Source organism: Lampris incognitus, chromosome 1 (assembly GCF_029633865.1).
Source record: "Lampris incognitus isolate fLamInc1 chromosome 1, fLamInc1.hap2, whole genome shotgun sequence".
Taxonomy (NCBI): domain Eukaryota; kingdom Metazoa; phylum Chordata; class Actinopteri; order Lampriformes; family Lampridae; genus Lampris; species Lampris incognitus.
This window is the reverse complement of record NC_079211.1, coordinates 92,265,477-92,287,923: the sequence shown is the minus strand read 5'-3', so window position 1 is coordinate 92,287,923 and position 22,447 is coordinate 92,265,477. Positions and strand designations below refer to the sequence as shown.

The 22,447-nt window shown below is 47.4% G+C and overlaps 1 protein-coding gene across 4 annotated transcripts in view; it reads right to left on the bottom strand.

Annotated features, from left to right (window-relative positions):
- zmiz2 (zinc finger, MIZ-type containing 2) overlaps positions 1-19,570 on the bottom strand; it is a 70,168-nt gene extending 50,598 nt beyond the window's left edge. For all 4 annotated transcript variants that reach the window (XM_056283324.1, XM_056283340.1, XM_056283332.1 and 1 more), the window contains exon 1: positions 19,094-19,570. The gene's annotated coding sequence lies outside the window, so the exon portion shown is untranslated. The remainder of the gene's footprint in view (positions 1-19,093) is intronic.
- Between the last annotated feature and the right edge of the window lie 2,877 nt (positions 19,571-22,447).

Sequence of the window (22,447 nt, the reverse complement as noted above, 5' to 3'; positions counted from 1 at the left end):
GTAGTCTTTATGGTGTGTTCAAGAGCTACTTTTTGGCACAGACGGCAGACAACGTGAGGTGACACAACAGTCGGCCTTCGTCGCCGCTAGTCGGTTTGGTGTGTCTGGGCCCTATATTTTTAAAGAATGTCACATGCTTCAGACGTTACAACATCCTTCTCTGATGAACCTGAATCTTCTCTCAAAGCCGGATCAGACCGAGCTGCAGGAAAACAAAATTTTTCCCTGTGTTGAAAGATTTTTCACCTCTCCCAATGCTTCTGCTTGCATCTTTACAATAAGACTGGGAGTTAGCTGCTGGTCCTGTGCTGACAGCACATGATGTGCTCAAGAGTGACACTCAACAGTAAATTATGCCAAGCAATAGTTGAAATTCTAACTTTTGTTTTGTTTTTTTCAAGGATTTTCCCTCCTTTTTCTCCCCAATTGTACTTGGCCAATTACCCCACTCTTCCAAGCCGTCCTGGTCGCTGCTCCACCTCTGCCAATCCGGGGAGGGCTGCAGACAACCACATGCCTCCTCCGACACATGTGGAGTCGCCAGCTGCTTCTTTTCACCTGACAGTGAGGAGTTTTGCTAGGGGGTCGTAGCGCATGGGAGGATCACGCTATTCCCCTCAGTTCCCCCTCCCCACCGAACAGGTGCCCCGACTGACCAGAGGAGGTGCTAGTGCAGCGACCAGGACACACACCCACACCCAGGTCCCGGCGACCCGCAGGTCACCACACACCCAAGCAACGACCAGGCCTGCAACATTTATTGGTTTATGCCGGCTTTTGGGGTTATTGTATTTGTGTTATAAAGTGTGTGGGCCCACCACTATTGTTACATTTGTGATACTGAGCAAAAAGTATTTTGTGTTTTGCTTTATTTGGGGGTATACTCACAGCTAGTGTCATATTGTCCACTAAATAGATATAATACTACTATCATAATCCTGGTCTCACTCTATACAAATTCTTCCCCACTCTATTCTATTTACATTTACAATTATATATATATATATATATATATATATATATATATTAGATAATTTTCTCATCTCAAAAGCACTGGTATACTTGGGATGCACCAAGGTATTGGTTGTGCAACTATTGACTGGAGTCACATTATTCTATATTTGCATTTCCCTTTTTGTGGCATTTGACATAATTGATAATTGTGCGCCTTTTTGCATTGCTGCCGTCACAACTTTACTTTATTCACATTCCTAAATTCAATACATTACCTGTTTATATAAGGAGGTTGTCTGGTCCAGTTATTACATTCTGAATAATAAGTTGAGTTCATTAAGCATAATTTTGCTGGGTATAGTTAACTCTTATTCAGAATAGTATTTGTATACGAACCCGTAGCCCCACCTACCTAGTTTATTCCCTTTCACAGCGTCTATAGACACAGAGTAGGGGGTGGGCGCTACACTCACAATCAATACAAATAAGGAGGTGGGAAACAATCTACCCTGCCTGTGGAACGCCTTGAGCAAGGTGGATAAATAACCAGGTCGGCTTCTTTGTTCGGGGTTTTTTTTTTTTTTTTCCCCACGGGTTTTTTCCAAGCTCCTTTACGTTTTTCCCGAGCCTTGTTTTCCAAGTTTTTCCCAAGTCCCCTTTTAAGTCTTTTTGTAAAGTTTTCTCTTTTCAACCTTCTTTTCATGAAGTTATGCTCAACCGAACTTTATTATTATTAACCTCTTTTTGAAAAAAGTCTCGCACGTCTGTGTGCGAGAAGGATATAACATTGAAAAAGGATAACAAAATTATATTGACTTATAAGAGATATAAAAAGGGCCAAGGATCAAATGGTGGAAGTTGAAGAAGGAAGACTTGTGTGGAGTTCAGGGAGGAGTTAAGACAGGCACTGGGTGGTAGTGAAGAGTTGCCGGATGGCTGGGCAACCACGGCAGAAATAGTGAGGGACACGGCTAGGAAGTATTGGCATGTCATCAGGACAGAGGACGGAAGACAAGGAGACTTGGTAGTGGAATGAGGAAGTACAGCAAAGTATACAGAGGAAGAGGTTGGCAAAGAAGAATTGGGATAGTCAGAGATGAAGAAAGTAGACAGGAGTACAAGGAGATGCAGCGTAAAGCGAAGATAGATGTGGTGAAGGCAAAGGCGTATGGTGAGTTGTATGAGAGGTTAGACACTAAGGAAGGAGAAAAGGACTTGTATCGATTGGCTAGACAGAGGGACCGGGCTGGGAAGGATGTGCAGTAGGTTAGGGTGATCAAGCGTGGAGATGGTCATGAGCTTTGGGTAGTGACCGAAAGGGTGAGATTACAGATACAAGCGGCTGAAATGAGTTTCCTCCGTAGGGTGTCTGGGCTCAGCCTTATGAGATAGGGTGAGGAGCTCTGACATCCAGAGGGAGCTTGGAGTAGAGCCGCTGCTCCTTCGCATCAAATGGAGCCAGTTGAGATGGTTCGGGCATCTGATTAGGATGCCTCCTGGGCGCCTTACTTTGGAGGTTTAATCGGCAAGGCCAACTGGGAGGAAACCCCGGGGTAGACCCAGAACGCGCTGGAGGGACTACATGTTCAATCTGGCCTGTGAACGCCTTGGGATCCCCCAGGAGGAGCTGGAGGGCGTTGCTGGGGAGAGGGACGTCTGAAGTGCCCTACTTAGCTTGCTGCCACCGTGACCTGACCCTGGAAAAGCGGCTGAAGATGAGATGAGATGAGATTAAGCAACTCTAAAGACCACTGAGTGCTTTACCTATCTGGGCGGTGCTGTGACAGATACAAAATCCTCTGACTTAGAAGTGGACAGAAGAATCCAAGTGGCCACAAAAGCCTTTGGTGCCTTCCACAAACGACTTTGGTCCTGCCATGACATCAGGCTGACAACAAAGATCAAGATTTACAACACAGCTGTTCTCCCGTCTCTACTATACTCCACTGAATGCATGACCCTGTATCGCAAGCAATTCAAGAAGCTCACAAGCATACAGCTTTGTCATCTGCGAAAGCTGCTGCGAATCAGATGGGAAGACAAGGTGCCCGACGTGGAAGTATTGGGACTTGCTGGTACTGTCAGTGTTGAAGCCCTAATAACAGCCTCCCAGCTCAGATGGGCTGGCCACATGAGAAGAATGCCAGACAGGGAGCTGTGCCAGGGAAAAGGGAAGCAGGGAGGCCAGAAGCTATGCTTTAAAAATGAACTCAAGCATCACATGAAGATCTGCGGCATAGATGACTCCAGCTGGGAGACAGTGGTCCTGGACAGACAGAGATGGCGCTCCATAGTAAGGCAGTCGAGAACAGCTCTTGAACAAAAGAGACAAGCCTATGATAAGGCCCACCATGCAAGATATAACAGACCATGTCAAACAACATTCGTCTGTGACAAATGTGGACGATATTGTCGCTCTAATGCGGGCCCACAGGCATGCTTGCCGAGATTAAACTGCATCACAGTCATCATCGTTTCAATGGACTGCTGAAGAAGAAGAGAGGATAATCTCAAATGACAGTAAAATTGACCAATCATATCTTCCCCTTTGATATACTTTATTAATCCCAGAGGGTAAATTCATCTCTGCATTTAACCCATCCTAGCTGTGTAGCTAGGAGCAGTGGGCAGCCGCTGTGCAGAGCCTGGGGACTAACTCCAGTTCGTCTTGCCATGCCTTGGTCAGGGGCCCCAAAAGGAGTATTAAACATAACATGCATGTCTTTTTGATGGTGGGGGAAACAGCAGTACCCAGAGAAAACCCACCGCAGACATGGGGAGAACATGCAAACTCCACACAGAGGACACCCTGGGATGACCCCCAGGTTAGACAACCTCGGGGTTTGAACCTAGGACCTTTTTACTGTGAGGTGATAGCGCTAACCACTAGGCCACCGTGCCGCCCATAGTACTACTCAACACCCTATGGTGCTTTAATTTTTTTTTAAATTCTCACATTCAACAATCCCACTTCACTCTCAGATTCATCCATATCCTCCCTACATTCATCTCATTCATAACTCTCTCCCAAACTTTCTCCGCAGCCAGTCTTCTCTCACTATATGAAAAGTTCCTTCCGCTGCGGGTGGACACCAATCAGAAGCTAGTGAAAAAAGAACATCAATTAACTAGCTAGCTGGATAGCTAGCCTGTTACTGTTAATGAGGAGGATGCCATTGCAAATTTATTATGAACGCAGTTTTCAAGATTAACTTTAAATGAAAAGTTAATTGGCAAAGTAAGACCGATACAAAGGTAAGTTATTTAAAATCAAATAGGCCGCTGTGCCAACCGATTTTACTCTGGCAGCCACCACTACTGTTTTATATATGTTAAGGTTTATTTGGGAAAATGGTCATTATGCAGAATTACCAGAGAGAATCAGTAATGGCAGTTAGACAACTCAAGACCTTGTAATATTACCACTAAAAATCAATACCAGTAAATGAGTAAGCAAAGGCATTTCTTTAAGATGGGTGCACACAGGAGGACTTCAAATCCTAACCAATGTTGAGAATGGAGGAGACCGAAGAGTCCCTCTGACAACTAAAAATGTATTTAACAAGTCCTTCATCCAACATGCCATCAATATTCTTAACTCTACAAAGTGATTGATGAGCGCAAGCCACAGACCATGACACGAACCGTTTCTTGCGTTTGGTGAGCCGAAGACAAATTTCCACCCTGTTGGACAATAAAGATATATTCTATTCTATTCCAATCAGAATCAGAATCTTTTATTTATCCCCGAGGGGAAATTGAGTAAACGCAAAGACAGATTTGCGTTTACTCAATTTCACAAAGACAGATTTCACACATACAAAAGGATTAAACAAAGATGGCACATAACAGTTATACAAGCTATCAATCACTCAGAACCACTACTACTACTTTCGGCTGCTCCCGTTAGGGGGCGCCACAGTGGATCATCCGTTTCCATCTCTTCCTGTCTTCTGCATCTTCCTATGTCATACCAGCCACCTGCTTGTTCTCCCTCACCACATCCATAAACCTCCTCTTTGGCCTTCCTCTTCTCCTCTTCCCTGACAGCTCCATAGTCAGCATCCTTCGCCCAATATACCCAGCATCTCTCCTCCACACATGTCCAAACCATCTCAATCTTGCCTCTCTTGCTTTGTCTCCAAACCGTCCAACCTGAGCTGTCCCTCTAATATACTCGTTCCTAATCCTGTCCTTCTTCATCACTCCCAATGAAAATCTTAGCATCTTCAACTCTGCTACCTCCAACTCCGCCTCCTGTATTTTTGTCAGCGCCACTGTCCCCAAACCATATAACAGCTGGTCCCACTACCATCTTATAAACCTTCCCTTTAACTCTTGCTGGTACCCTTCTGTCACAAATCACTCCTGACGCTCTTCTCCACCCACTCCACCCTGCCTGCACTCTCTTCTTCACCTCTCTTCCACACTTCCCGTTACTTTGGACAGTCGACCCCAAGTATTCAAACTCTTATGCCTTCGTCACCTCTACTCCTTGCATCCTCACCATTCCACTGTCCTCCCTCTCATTCACATTCTGTCTTGCTCCTACTGACTTTCATTCCTCTTCTCACCAGTGCATACCTCCACCTCTCCAGGCTCTCCTCAACCTGCACCCCACTCTCGCTGCAGATCACAGTACAAGCTATCAATCACTCAGAACTGTTTTATTTTAAATCAGCAGGTAGGTGTAATGCAACACTTTGGATACCAACCATACATCCATCCATCCAACCAGCCAGCCATCCATCCATCCATTATCTGAACCGCTTATCCTGCTCTCAGGGTCGCGGGGTTGCTGGAACCTACTCCAGCAGTCATTGGGCGGCAGGCAGGGAGACACCCTGGATAGGCCGCCAAGCCATCACAGGGCGCGCGCACACACACACACACACACACACACACATTCTTACTTAGGGACAATTTAGTATGGCCGATTCACCTGACCTACATGTCTTTGGACTGTGGGGGGAAACTGGAGCCCCCGGAGGAAACCGACGCAGACACGGGGAGAACATGCAAACTCCACACAGAGGACGATCTGGGTTGACCAACCAAGGTTGGACTACCCTGGGGGTTGAACCCAGGACCTTCTTGCTGTGAGGCGACCGCGCTAACTACTGTGCCACCGTGCTGCCCTGGATACCAACCACCATTTTTTTTTCTTAAAACAGTGCACACAAACACCCAACAGATGGTCTGCTGAACTCCACGTTAGTTTTGCTGTAAAGTCTTGTCGGATCACGATTTTCTACAAGTCTTTTCCTCCTCTGATTTAAAAAAAAAATTTTTTTTTGGATACCAACCACCATTAAAAAAAACAAAGGAGGAAAAGACTCGTAGAAATTCGTGATCCAACAAGACTTTACAGCAAAACTAACATGCAGGCCAGCAGATGATCTATTGGGTGTTTGTGTGCACTGTTTAAAAAAAAACAAAAAAACAAAACAAAACAGAAATTAAAAAATAAAAAAGTAGTTATTTTGAGTTCTGAAGTTTGGAGACAGCTTCCTGCAGAAAATTGTGCTTCCCAGTCATCTAGGTTCTCATTGGTTGTTGTGGGTTTCTGTTCCCCATTACACTACAGGATTTCCGGTCATAAAAATAAAAAATCTTTGATATTTTTGGGATGCGCAAACTGGCTTGTGAGAAGATTGGAAAGTTTAAGTTTGAATCTTAAATAGCTTAAAGGTCTACGCGACACTAAAACCCCTTATTTTCACTGAATACTGATGTAGTTGGACACATCCAAGTCAGAGACGTTGACACTGGTGCTTATCTTGACATTTTAGCACAATCTATATAATCTATATGCAAAGCCATGAATTTCAGTGCTGTTTCTGTGGTTATAACTGCGTTATTACAACCATGGATTGCCATGGGCTTGGCTATGTGATGGGATACAAGTCACAATACCCCGGGTACGCCCTTCCACCTCCTACTATAAATAAAAAACATTCAGAGTCTTCTGTTGAGGAGAGGAGTTTTTGAGCAAGAGACGTATTGAAAGAGAGAGAGAGAGAGCGAGAGAGAGAGAGAGAGAGCGCACTGACAGTTATAGAAAGAGACAAACCGAAGTATTTTTCAGTCGTTCTAATTAGGGATGCAAATTTTAAGCAATTTCTTTAATCCATAGTCGGCCATGTTAACAATTGTTAATCATAACTGGGGATTTCAATATAGACCTGTTAAATCCAAATAAGCACAATAAGACAGAAGAGTTCAGTAATACAATGTATAGTTTGGGTTTATATCCTAAAATCACTAGACCTAACAGAATCACGCCACTCTGTGCCATCTTAATAGACAATATATTCATAAACATTATAGAAGGACCCACTGAGAGCGGGCTTTTAATAAATGACATCAGTGACCAGTTTTTACTGTCTATGACTGCAATTTCAGGAAAACAAAGTTCCCAACAACATTAAATATATGAGTAAGAACAGAGGAATCCATGAATGCTTTCAAAAATGAATTACTAACGCATAACTGGACTACAGTATACAATGAAAAAGACACTGAGAAAGCTTACGATTCAATCCATAACATATTTCAATCCTGATATGACAAAAATTGCCCAATAAAACAATTCAACAGTAAACAGAAATATAAAGATGGTCCATTGATCACAAAGGGACTACATAATGCTTGTCATAAAAAATAGGCTCTATAGAGAATTCATAAAGCACAGACCATTGAAGCAGAAATAAAATATAAAAAATATGAAAACCAGCTAACTAACATTATAAAGCTATGCAAGAAGGAATACTACAACAAAGAGTTAGAGACCAATAAAAACAACACCAGAGATATATGGAATGTGTTGAATAGTTTTATTAGAAGCAGATCTGGAAGCCCAAGCTGCCCTCGGTACTTGACAGATAATGATAAGACTATAAATAACATGGAAGATGTGGTCACTGACTTTAACAAATTCTTTGTAAAGGTGGGCCCAAAACTGGCAGAAAAAAAAATCAATGACATACAATCAGAGGGGAATGATGGTGATTATGGGGATAGAAATCCAAGTTCAATTTTTCTTAGAGTGGTAGAAGAGAAGGAAATCATGGACACTGTAAACAATTTGAGAACAAAAAAGTCTGACTGGAATGATGTTGATATGACAATAGTTAAAGTAACTGAATGTATTGCTAAACCACTAACCCACATCTATAACATGTCCTTTCACGCTGGTAAAGTTCCAAGCAAAATGAAAATCGCAAAAGTCATACCCTTATATAAAACCAGAGACAGACACCAATTTACAAACTTCAGACCGATTTCATTATTCTCACAATTCTCCAAAATACTAGAAAAACTAGTTGCTGCCAGACTACACAAATCCATTGAGAAGCACAATCTGCTGACCGATAGCCAGTACGGGTATCAACCAAACAGATCCACATCTCTGCTACTCATTGAATAAATTAAGAAATAACTAACTGCATAGACCAAAAAAAGTTTGCTGTGGGAATATATAAAGTTCTAAAAAAAAGCTTTTGATACTATTGATCACAACAGATTAATAGATAAAGTGAAAGGTGTGGTATCAGAGGGGTGGTGCACAATAGTCTAACAAGCTATTTAAGTAACAGGCAGTAGTTTGTAAAGACAGGTGAACATAACTCATCATGCATGGATATTACTTGTGGTGTACTACAGGGCTCGGTTTTAGGTCCACAACTGTTCATTCTGTACTTAAATTATATATGCAAGATATCAAACATATTGAAATGTGTTCTGTTTGCTGATGACACAAATATATTTTGTTCTGGTCAGAATGTACAGCAGCTTTTGGAGGTGACCACAATAGAAATGGAAAAAATTCAAACTGCAGTTTGACAAAAACAATTTATCCTTAAATCTAATTTACAACCACCTAATTTATTTTACCATATCTGATCTACTGTGTGGAGGTATGGGGTAACACCTACAACACCAACCTACAACCATTATGTAAACTACAAAAAAGAGCCATAAGGACAGTTCATAATGCAGAATATCATGAACACACCAACCAGCTATTTTTAAAGTCAAGTGTCTTGAAATTCAGGGATTTAGTAGAATTTAACACAGCACAGATGTTCAAAGCCAGAAACAATCTACTGTAGTGACCTACTTGCAGGTTACGTATTCACCATGCGGGCCAGAGACGGTCCCTTTAAGACAGCGGGTGGGGGTTAGCAAAGGGTACTGTGGGTAGACATGAGGCTGAGGTTTAGCAGAATGAACTACTGACTTAGTTTTAGTTGGAGGAAATAAACGACCCCACGGCTGTGTGGTCAAAAGGAGAAGTGGCCTCGTCTCCTTTCTTTCATCCTCCACATTGGTGACCCCGACGTGAGCCATGGCGAACGAAGCTACCAGTGCAGCGGCACTGGCTAACGCCGTCACGCTCAAACTGCCCGACTTCTGGGAAACAGCTGCGGCAGCATGGTTCGCTCACATCGAAGCCCAGTTCACTATTAGGAACATCACCGTGGATGAGACCAAGTGCTACTACGTCGTGGCGGCACTCGGAACATCTACGGCATCACAGATATTGGGCCTGCTGCAAGCCCTGCCGCCCACGGATAAGTACAGTAAGATTAAGAGACACTTGCTGCAGGCTTTTGAGCTAGCAAGAGGTGGAGCGGGCGGACTGGTTATTTTCGCTGCAAGGCCTGGGAGACGGCAAGCCATCGGAGCTAATGGACAAGATGATGAGTATGCTGGGTTCGTGCGACCCTACCTTCCTTTTCGGCCAGCTGTTCCTCCGTCAGCTCCCCTTGCACGTCTGTGCTGCCTTGGCCATCTCCAAGTTGTCCACCACCAGCAACTTTCGGGAGTTGACCGCGGAGGCTGACGGGATTTTTCTCACCAGCCGACAGCAGTGTGCGGCCGCTCTGCTGCCTGCCCACGCTCTTCCACCACTGCCAGTTGAGGCTGCAGGCATCACCGCGGCAGCAGTTTCTCGTCGGCAGCAGGACTCAGGGGGACTGTGCTTCTACCATGCTAGGTTTGGTACCAAAGCCAAGCAATGCCATGCAACATGCACTTTCAGCAGGGCGGGAAAAGCCAGGGCCAGCATTCAGTAGTAGCCCTGAGCGTTGGCCAGGAAGGCAGGCTGCTGTTTATTCAGGACACCATCTCTGGCCGGCAGTTGCTAGTTGATTCGGGCGTGCAACAGCGCATCCTGCCTGCGACACCAGTGGACACGATGGCCAGTGGATTCGGCCCCACTATGGATGCTGTTAAAAACCGCCAATTTATTGACGCCGTCTCATTCTGCTCCTACCCATGTACGCTGGGGGGAGGCGGGTCCCATCAGCTAGTCCAACATGATTGCCACCGGGGATGAATTTCAGCGTCTGCTCGCTGAGTTTCCGGACCTCACAATGCCCATCTTCTCATCAGCAGTCGCCAAGCATGGAGTGGAACACTACATCACCACCACAGGCCCCCCAGTCTACGCCCATGCACAGCACCTCGACCCATCCAAGCTCGCCATCGCCAAGGATGAGTTCGCCAACATGGAGCGCCTCGGCATCATGCGACGCTCCGACAGTCCATGGGCCTCCCCCCTGCATAAGGTCACGAAATCTAACGGCAGCTGGCACCCATGTAGTAATTACTGCCGCCTCAACAATGCCAAAGCACATCCAGGACTTCTCTGTGCACTTGGCGGGGGCGGTCATCTTCTCCAAGGTGGACCTCGTGCGCGGATACCACCAGGTGCCGGTCCGCCCACAGGATGTGCCGAAGACAGCAGTAATCACGCCATTCAGCCTGTTCGAGTTCCTAAGGATGCCGTTTGGGCTCAAGTGGGCTGCACAGACCTTTCCGCAACTTATGGACTCTGTGCTGCAAGATATGCCGTTCCCGTTTGTTTACCTGGACGACATTCTTGTGGCCAGTACATCCGCAGCGGAGCACCTGGTCCACCTCCGGCAGCTGTTCGAATGGCTCAGCCAGCATGGGCTCATCGTCAACCCGGCAAAGTGCCAGTTGGGCCTGCCAACCATTGATTTCCTCGGGCACCGGGTTGCAAAGGACGGAGCAACCCCCCTCCCCGACAAGGTGGATGCCATCACCAGGTTCCCACGCCCGAACACGGTGAAGTCCCTGCAGGAGTTCCTGGGCATGGTGAACTTTTACAACCGGTTCATTCCCCAGGCGGCTCATCTCATGCGCACCCTGTATGAGGCTCTGAAGGGTAAGGACCCCAAGGGCCCAGTGGACTGGTCGGAAGAGAGAAACCGGGCGTTTGAGGACGCTAAGGCTGCGCTGGCTGACCTTGTTGGCACACCCATCACCAACTGCCTCAGTAGCACTCACCACAGATGCTTCAGATTACGCCATGGGGGCAGTGTATGAGCAGTGGGTGGGTGGAGCCTGGCAGCCACTTGCTTTTTTTCAGCCGCCAGCTGTGCAGCAGTGAGAGGAAATACAGTACCTCCGATCGGGAGCTTCTTGGCCTATTTCTCGCCATCCGACGCTTCCGGTTCCTGCTGGAAGGCCGCCGGTTCTCTGTGTTTGTGGACCACAAGCCGCTGACATTCGCTATGGCCAAAGCCATTGAGCCGTGGTCTGGGCGCCAACAGCGCCAGCTCTCTTACATCTCCGAGTTCACCACTGACATCTGGCACGTCGCCGGCAAGGACAACTTCGTCACCGACTGCCTCTCCCGGGCAATGTTGGGGGCCATCCACTTGGGACTCGACTAGGCAGCCATGGCTGCAGACCAGGCTGCTGACAAAGAAGTGCAGGCCTACCAGACTGCTGACACCAGGGTGCAGTTGAAGGATGTTGTGTTCGACGCCACCGGAGCCACGCTTCTCTGTGACATCTCCACGGGTCAGCCCCGGCCCATGGTGCCCACTGGCTGGTGGCAACGGGTTTTTGACGCCATCCATGGCCTTTCACACCCAGGCGTGAAGGCGTCAACGAAGTTGGTGGGGGCCAAGTTCATGTGGCAGGGCCTCAGGAAGGATGTCAAGGACTGGGTGGGCACCTGCGTGGCGTGTCAGCGCTCAAAGGGTCACCGCCACACCAAGGCACCCCTGGCGCTGTTCCCAGTGCCTGGGAGGCGTTTCGACCGTGTCAGTGTGGACCTAGAAGGACCCCTTCCCTCCTCCTGTGGTTTCACTCATCTCTTTACCATGGTGGACAGGACCACTAGGTGGCCAGAGGCTATTCCGTTGTCAACCACCACATCTGCTGAGGTGGCCCGGGCGTTCATCAGGTCCTGGGTAGCCCGGTTTGGCACGCCATCTGACCTCACTTCTGACCGGGGCCCGCAGTTCACATCCGACCTCTGGACTGCAGTCGCTGAAAGCCTAGGGGTGAAGCTGCACTGCACCACGGCATCAACCCGCAGGGCAATAGTTTATGTGAGCGGTTTCATCATTCTATGAAGGCCGCTCGTCGGGCCAGCCTCACAGACAGTAGCTGGGTCGACCGGTTCCCATGGGTCATGCTTGGCTTGTGGACCGTTCCTAAGGAAGACCTCCAGTCCTCATCGGCCGAGCTGGTTTACGGCCAGCCACTGCGGGTCCCGGGGCAATTTCTCCCAGATGGCACGGCACCCTGGTCTGCTGCCCGCCAATGGGCTGTGTTCCAGGACGCTGCCAGCGTTTTCACTCCAGTCCCAACTTCGCAGCACAGCCTCCCTCAGTCTTACATCCCCAAGGACCTGCAGTCGGCTGGGTACGTCTTCATCTGGCATGACGCCCACCGTACCACCCTGAGGCCCCCCTATGATGGCCCCTTCCGTATCCTGGCAGTGGGGGCTAAAAACTTCGTTGTGGATGTTGTTGGTAAGCAGGAGTGGGTTTCGGTGGACCGCCTCAAGCCGGCTCACCTGGACTTGGACAGGCCGGTTCAACTGGCCCAGCCCCCTCGGCGTGGACGCCCCCTGCCCCTACACCCGTCAAGAGGAGCCGTTTTGGCCGCATTATTCATCCCTTGCCACATTGAATTTTTTTTTCTTTTTGTCATGGTGAATTCTGGGGGGGCGTGTGTGGAGACCTACTTGCAGGTTACATATTCACCATGCAGGCTAGAGACGGCCCCTTTAAGACAGTGGGCGGGGGTTAGCAAAGGGTATTGTGGGTAGACACGAGGTTGAGGTTTAGCAGAATGAACTGCGGACTTAGTTTGAGTTGGAGGAAATAAACAACCCCACGGCTGTGTGGTCAAAAGGAGAAGTGGTCTCGTCTCCTTTCTTTCATCCTCCACACTACTACCCAGTAATATACAAAAATATTCTCAGATAGAGAAGGGGAATATAATTTGAGAGGGACACTAAACTTCAAGAAATTATGTGTTGGTACAACTTTGAAGGGCATGGGCATCTCAGTCTGTGGGGTAAAATAGTGGAACAGAGTGAGCATGGAACTCAAACAAACTACAAACACTACACAGTTCAAGCAGTAGTACAAAGTACTGATTATCAAGAGATATAGGGATGATGAAGAGTTGTGTTAACTGTTAAGTTTTATTTATCTCCAAACATTTCTTATTACAGTTTTCATTTTTCTTTCTATGGCAGTGAGTGGATATCTGGGTTGTGCGTAGCACTGAGATGTGATTATTCTTGCTACATGACATCAGCATGTGTTTTTCTTTTACTTCTCTTATAGTTCACAGTGGGTGAGTTTGTAATGTGCAGCTCAACTTGTACTGAGTGTGAACTACACAGTACAGTGGGAAGTGAGTGTGTAATGTACAGTAGCTGAATTAACTTAAGAGTAGGTGGGGAGGGGTTGGAATAAATAAGTGTGCACTTCCTCCTACTGCTTTTCCAACACGTACCAAATAATCTGATGCATACGGAGATGCGTTCACTGAGTTGATGTGTGGATTTGTTGATCACGTCACATTATTGGCAGTGGATTATCTGTATGTTATATCCTGCTTATTACATGTTTGAAATAAATTGTGATTCATTCATTCAATCACTTATGAAATATGTTGGACGTTTTCCTCAATAAAACCATGTTAACGGCTGACATTACCTATGCTCGATGCAAAATAAGAGTAGGCTACATCAGGAAATTAAAAGAAAAGATCATGTAAACACCAAGTTACTCAAATGATAAATTACATAACAAAAATAAAGACTTAATTTGGGGGTATCCGGGTGGCATAGCGGTCTATTCAGTTGCCTACCAACACAGGGATCGGTGGTTTGAATCCCTGTGTTACCTCCGGCTTGGTCAGGCGTCCCTACAGACACAATTGGCCGTGTCTGCGGGTGGAAGCCGGACGTGGGTATGTGTCCTGGTCGGTGCACTAGCCCCTCCTCTGGTCGGTCGAGGTGGGGGGGGAACTGGGGGAAATAGCGTGATCCTCCCGCACGCTATTCCCCTGGCAAAACCCCTCACTGTCAGGTGATAAAAGAAGCGGCTGGCAGCTCCACATGTATCGGAGGACGCATGTGGTAGTCTGCAGCCCTCCCACAGGAGGTGGAGCAGAGACTGAGACGGCTTGGAAGAGTGGGCTAATTGGCCAGATACAATTGGGGAGAAAAACGGGAGAAAATAAATAAATAAATAATGGCTTAATTTAAAACTCTAGCGCTCCTGTCTATCGCTATTCAACAACTGGCCTGACAAAATCCAAAGTATTAAACACAACAAACAGCGGCACAACTTCCAACTCCATTAGAGGACATTAATTAGACCACACTAGATGTGTTGTATATATCTAATAATTAATTAACAAATTTCCGCAGCCTTCAAAAATAAATAACCCATAATGTTATTGTATAAATGTCCAACAAACAGGTTACCCCAATCTCCCCACAATGGATATCAGTCTGACTGGTTTAAACTAAAATAATCGGGGCGGCCAGGTGGCGTGGTTGTCTATTCTATTGTCTACCTACCAAAACGGGGATCTCTGGTTCAAATCCCCGTGTTACCTCCGGCATGGACACAATTGGCCGTGTCTGCGGGTGGGAAGCCGGATGTGGGTATGTTTCCTGGTCGCTACACTAGCACCTCCTCTGGTCGTTCGGGGCCCCTGTTCAGGGGGGGAGGGGGAACTGGGGAGGAAAGCGTGATCCTACCACGTGCTACGTCCCCCTGGTGAAACTCCTCACTGTCAGGTGAAAAGAAGCGGCTGGCGACGTCACATGTCTTGGAGGAGACATGCGGTAGTCTGCAGCCCTCCCTGGATTGGCAGAGGGGGCGGAGCAGCGACTGGGACGGCTCAGTAGAGTTGGGTCATTGGTCGGATACAATTGGGTAGAAAAAGAAAGAAATATCTAAATAATCTGCATACCTGATCAAAATGATAGAGTGATCTGTGTTGTTCCCTGTAGCTAACATTAATCCAGCTGCTGGAAACAGCTGCTCAGCTGCAACAGATGCACAAATACTGTCGCACCAACTTTATCAGTCCATTTACTGCCACTGCTAAAATGAATTTATACTCAGAGCAAGGGAGTGTGACGTGAAGTTCATCACTTTTGTTTTGATTTTGCTGGAAGTATACATTAACTGAGCAACTGCTTCTAGTCAAGATGCTAGTTTAGCATTAGCATGAGCCTCAGATAGCTAAACCGGGCAGCTGCCAAACAACAAATCTGTGGAAATTCCACAGAGTTAAGCTTCAGAGCTCATCATCACGACTGTCTCAGCGAGCGGATCGAGGCACAACACGACTTGGTTCTTCCTCGGAAGGTATGGAGGCGTGTTTCTTTTACAGTTTGTGTGGCCCTTACAGGCGGTCACCAAACATACCTGTAATTCGTCATGACCCATGCTCAATAATCAAGGTAATAAAATCAAAGGAGGTTGAATCACTTCATCTGGATACAACGTTTATTGAGAGATAAACTCATCTAAGTGACCTCTTCAGTCTAAACTGACTGCAGGTAGCCCCACACTTATAAACAATACAGTTGCATAACGACCAAAATCAACAACCAGTTTCATGTGTAAATACGGGCATTACCATTAACTACAGTTTCAGTGGCCATGTGTACTTTCACAGAGGATTTGGGAATGTTTGCAATCACAAAACTGTAAGATGGCGACAGGCGGAGAGTCAAAGAGGTCATCTATGTGAAGAGGGAACGACCATCCCTGAACGGGGGGGGGGGGGGGGCTAAGAGTACATCTGTCGCCATCTCACAATGCTGTGATTGCAAACATTCCCTAATCCTCTGTGAGTAGTACACATGGCCATTTAAACTCTACTTAATGGTCACGCACATATTTGCATATGACACTGATTGTTGGTTTCACTCGTTATGCAACTGTACTGTTCATAAGGGTGGGGACGCCTGCAGTCAGTTTTGACTGAAGAGGTCAAATGAGTGATGAAACGTATCTGTCAATAAATGTGTCCAGATGAACTGATTCAACTTTCCTTGATACCTGTAATTCAATCTCATTAAAAAGTAACAGGCTTCCATTGGTGGCGCAACCGCGTATTACAGCAAATCTACAGAACATTTTCCCTGGTCTTCTGCATTATCGGTTAATATATATTTAAACGGTTAATTTATTAATGACAATTAACCAATAATAATCGATTAATCATTGACATCCCTCGTTCTATGCTTTTATAGTTAGTTTATATAATTACCGCTCCCGCTTCCCTCCACAGTTGCTGTTAACTCGAGCGGTGTCCAGAGTAGATTGAGCTTTTCCCAAAGGTAAAAACAAACTGCGGGCTATGGTTGGATATCTGGAGCCCATCCCAACATTTTCCCCAGATGCTGGAATTTTTCAATCTCAGACAGGGCTGCTGCCTATATTAACTGGGCCTTTTTGTTTACCTTTAAACACTACAGGATCATCTGAGAGGATAACACACCCCAGTTCTCAAGAGTGGCAAATTGGGCCTAAAATCCGCCCAGTCCTCCTGTAGTGTACGCCAGGCTTTACCACTATGAGCACGCACAACGTAAGTACATTGACCCATGACGCTATTTTGTCGACGTGTATGGACCCTATCACAAAGCTCCCAGGGGACCAAATGATTCCATGCTATGTGAAACGTTTAAAACATGTAGCACGGGAGATTTGGAGTTTGTTCATACGACGCACTCTCAAAACACGAGTAGGTAGGGCGTCCGGGTGAGGCAGCGGTCTATTCCGTTGCCTAACGACACGGGGATCGCCGGTTCGAATCCCCTTGTTACCTCCGGCTTGGTCGGGCGTCCCTACAGACGCAATTGGCAGTGTCTGTGGGTGGGAATCCGGGTGTGGGTATGTGTCCTGTTCGGGGGGGGGGGGGATAGCGTGATCCTCCCATGCACTACGTCCCCCTGGCAAAACTCCTCACTGTCAGGTGAAAAGCAGCGGCTGGCGACTCCACATGTATTGGAGGAGACATGTGGTAGTTTGCAGCCCTCCTCGGATCAGCAGAGGGGGTGGAGCAGCAACCAGGACGGCTTGGAAGAGTGGGGTAATTGGCTGGATACAATTGGGGAGAAAAAAAAGGGGGGGCGAGTAGGTTATTTCATCATGTGAGGTTAGGTAATGTTTGTCATAAATGGGAAATTGGACAGACTCTGAGATTAAGGAGCTCCTTAACCTTAGAGTGGATGAAGAGAGAAGGCCGAAGCACTAAACCAAACTTCTTCTTCCGCCATTTTCAAACACTCCTGTAGCTCTGTCACAAGACTTTAATTTCTGGGATACATCAACAGCGGATTTTAGCAGCATTGGTGGTGTGTGAATGGTCGAAACGTGTTAAAGTAACACTTAAGAATAACTTAGGAGAACACCAGAAACTGGTGCCTGAACCAGAAACTTGTCTGGAATTTATTCTGTTAATGTGAAGGAATGTAGCCTGTACAAAAGTGCCGAGAGATCGAGAGAGAGGGGGAGGTTGAGGGAGAAACTGTCTGGCCTTGACATAACTAAGTACAAACAAGACAGAAGACACGGAGTCAGACAAATGTGGTGTTTATGTGAACCAGATGTGATGTTTTTGTTGTTAGTATTACAATGGGGGAGAAATCCCTTAGATTTAGGACGTAACGGGTTAACAATCTGACCGAGAGAGAGCGAGTGAGCGAGAGAGTCATGTGAGTTTTTAAAGAGTAAAATGAGCCAAGCTCATTAAATCATACTAGTGCTGTTATGTGGGAACCGATGACTTACAGGTGAGGCAACTGAAGTCTCAATAAAATGCCGCTCGCTGCTGGTCAGCACTGGTGTTGTATTGGGTTTAGCTCCCTGCCCTTCTGCACCAACACTCACACTAACACAAATCCTCTTGTTTCTACTCACATTTCATCACAGTCCAGCCTCTCTGATGACACTGCAGGGAATTATGAGATCTTTTAAAAATGCTCAAGAATGGAATCCTTCCATACAAAATAGCACGAGATGTTGGGGGGTTTGGGGGGGGCATCCTTGGCACCTAATTTCTGGGTCCTGAGACGTATTTTGAACACCGTTCCCCGTAATATGCCAGGTAAAGCTCACCTCGTCTAGCTTAAAGAGCGTGTTAACTGCCTTGGCTCCAAGCCACCGCCACCTCTGGTGCCCCCACCTGCGTGCACGATTCACATGCACGCGCGCCTTGTAATAAGGTTCGAGAGCGCGGATGATGCGATACGAGCCGTGCTCCTGGCGTGTGCTGCAGGCAGGCCAACATGTCACGGGAGGACATTTTGAAATTCCTTGTGGTATGGCCACCAAAGACAAGCTGCTGCTAACAAGGCAACAGCTAACCAGATGCTAACCGTGTTTACAATGGCAGAGAAAGGGGGATTCGCTAGCTTCCGGCTAAAGTAGCGTTAGCGCGACAATTGGGCGACTGCGTGAAATCGGCTGACGATAACCAAACGGAGCCAGGTGAATTCGCAACCACGGGGGTCCGCGTCCTTAAGACGCGACTTGGGAGAAGGACTTGGGTGTGAAATTACATGACACAGCCCGGGACGTCTTTTCGCCGAGGCTACAAGCGAGCTAACACGCTAACGAGCTCTGACAATGGGATGCTAACAGGCTAACAGTTAGCCGCCGCTGGCTTCCTCCTTCCCCCTCAGACATTTCTCTGTCATGTCTACGCTGACATGTTCACGGTGCAGGCTGCGTTCTTCCCTCCGCTACCGTAATTACCGTTTGAAGCCCAAGCTGGATTTAGTTCCAGATGACGGCGACACAAATTTCATCGACCCATTTACCTTCTCTGCTCCTTCCGTCTCCGACCCCTCAGCCGGGGCTCTGCAGTCCGGGCTCCGCCGAGCCGACCTCCGGCGCATCAATGACCCGCAGCGACGGGACTGATCCGAGTATCTCCAGATAATGTGACCGGTTGGTTATTTGTCCGAATAACAGCTCCAGATAGTATTTCCAAATAATGCGTCCAAATAACGTCCCCCGAGCACGTCGCTCTTCATCCAGGAACCTCAGATTTCTCCCCGAGCCAGTTTAGCCACAGCGAGCTTCCAGCTTCCCTCCCTCAGATAGACCGACACACCATCCCCCGTTCAGATCGCCTCGAGACTGGCAGACTCTCGCTTCCTATTACCGGCTGCTCCGTCTGCTTATCTACCCGGACCGCTGCTGTTCGGCATCGCCTCGGTCCAAATGCACGGCCGACAGACTGGAGAGACGCGCCGACCCGCAGAGACTGAAGACCTGCCTGACCTGCTCTGATCTGGGAGAGAGGGGGTGAGAGAGAGAGAGAGAGAGAGAGAGAGAGAGAGAGAGAGAGAGAGAGAGAGAGAGAGAGAGAGAGAGAGAGAGAGACACTCACTCACAGCGAGAGAGAGAGAGAGAGAGAGAGAGACTCACTCACAGCGAGAGAGAGAGAGAGAGAACTCAGGCCGAGTGAAACGTGCGACACCAAATGCCTTTTTTTTAGAATTCCTGCCGAACCGATCCAGTCCAGAGGGTTCATCCCAGCTTTAAATGGCTGTCCTACTTTTCCTCAAGTTCTCCACGCCCCCCCCCCCATCTACACTGTTCATGGTGCAGCGCAGTGTCTCGGCAGCACGATCCATGTCGCCACAGCAGACAAACGGAATTTATTGACGACGGGATGAGATCAGATATCCAACCACCTGCGACCGCCTGCAATATCAATTATTATTTAATGTTATCATTATTAACCAAAAATACGTCCTCTCGATAAGAAATTGATTGAATCTGATTTGGCTTAAGTTCAGTTAAAACATCGTTTTTCTATTTCTGCGAGAAGGAAGGCTGTTAATTATTGGTCACTTTGATCGATTAATGACTTTAATGACCAATCGTCGTCTGTTAATTAGGAGCGGTCCGCTGCTGTCTTGCCTAGCAACAGCTCCGCTCCATCAATACGTTCAGGTCAGGGTGGAGAAATGTTTGTTCACTGGTCATGTCGAACTGTGCGCGCGAATGTGCGCGCGTATGAGCAACGGATTTTGAGAGTGTGTGTGTGCGTGTGCGTGCGTGCGTGCGTGTGTGTGTGTGAGAGAGAGAGACAGACAGACAGACAGACAGACATGCCGGCATATCAGAGCCAAAATCCGCGAGCGCAAATGAGATCCGCGCGCGCGCGGCTATAGAAGAGCTGCGCGCACAAGCCAAACAGTCGCGCACTGCTGGCGCGAGCCAAATTGTAGCCTGCGAAGAGAGAACAATGCTTTGAGCGCGAGCAGAATCCGAAGGAGTGCGTGCCCGACCAGCACTTCTACATTTCCCTCTTTGGTGTTCCGCGTGTTGCCCTTGCGAACCGGCACGTCTCTCGAGCTCTTTCCGGCCCTCTCCACAGCAGCTCGTCCGGGCGACTCGTGATGGCCCTAAGTACACCGCATTACCCCGGGGGGCACTGCGTGACGCTCACCCGATTCCGTTCTCGCTTGCCCGCTTTTCTCTGTCGGTGGCAAGTCTGTGTAACGTTACTCTATACACTGCAATGGTTGGCCCCTTGATTAAATACGTACATGTAGTATGTTGTGAACGTCGGCACTGTCTCCTGGGACCTTTATTCGCTGTAGACATTCAGAAGGTAAGAATGATTGGCGGATACTGGCCGATACGCGCACCAACGCGTGAATAAGGGGAACCCGTACCGGCACCTCTTTTCTTCCAGGTCGAGCACTGCGCATGACCGTTACCCCGAGCGAACAGCTCCGGCCACTGCTGCCCTGCTCGCAAAACTTTGCCCTGCTCGCTCGCGAGTTTCTTCTTCCCCCTCTTTCTTCGTAAGCGCGCGAACCCTGTCACCAGTGTACCCCTAAATAGGAATGGGTACAGGCCTCGTCCTTTGGGATTGTTCGCTGTCTTCGTATAGGCGAAAGTAAACAAGAAAGGACAAAGGCGACAGGCATGGGCCGCATAGGCCGGGAGCCAGGACCAGCCCTCGGGATCTTTCCTGCTATACCTTTTTCCCCACTGTTATTTCTTCTTAGCCTATGCCTCGGGCCATCACAGGTTGATAACGAGCACCCCCAACTGGGCCCCGTTTGGCCTCAGGGGGCCAAGCACCCAATTTTTGGGACATGTTCCTGGCGAAATTATGTAAATGCAAATATTAAGGTATTACAATGGCATAAATACTCATACAAGTATGAAATTTGGCAGAGACTATCCTGGCACATAGGGGGAAGCAGGACAATAAGATTCTGGGGCTTGCTGCAAGTCTATTTTAAGATATCACCCACACCATCCCGCAGAGACAAAACAAAGTACTGTCCGCCTGACAAATTCTCATCAACATTATTATTTTTCACCACTTTATGGTGAATATCTCTGCCTTACCTGTGTATAGAAAACTTCCCTAGTTCATAAGCTGCAATTTGAGCCCAAGATGAGCTTTGTATCAAATCAAATCAAATCAATTTTATTTGTATAGCCCAAAATCACAAATTTAAAAAAAAAATGCCTCAGTGGGCTTAACAGCAACACAACATCCTGTCCTGAGACCCTCTCATCGGATAAGGAACAACTCCCTAAAAAAACCCTTTAACAGGGAGAAAAAACAGGAAGAAACCTCAGGGAGAGCAACAGAGGAGGAGGGTCTCTCTCCCAAGACGGACAGCGTGCAATGATGTTGTGTTTACACAATTTACACAATACAACATTGAAAGAGGATAACACAATTATAATGGAACTATAAAATATATGAAGAATACGATGCTCAAGATGCCAAGCAGCGTCCACACGCCACCGGAACAGTCCAGGACCCAAACCGCATGACCAGCATCACCATGTAAAAAAAAAAAATTTATATGGATTTATAAAAAGAAAATGTGATGAGGGGAATGGCATGCAGCGTCGAAGTGGCGACCACCATCAATCACCACGGAGACCTGGGAGGAGAACCGACTGCACGTGCACCACAAGGGAGACTCACATGACACCATTCACACACAGAAGAAGAGAAAGGAGAAGACATCATTCAGAGAGAGAGGAAAGACATGAGAGACGAAAACAGTTTGCAGTAGTCATTAGTCATAATCTATATGCTATAATCTCGTCGGCAGAACAGCGTCGAGAGATCATCTGCCGCCACAGCAAGTGTAATCTTCTATTTCAAAGATTACACTTGCTGT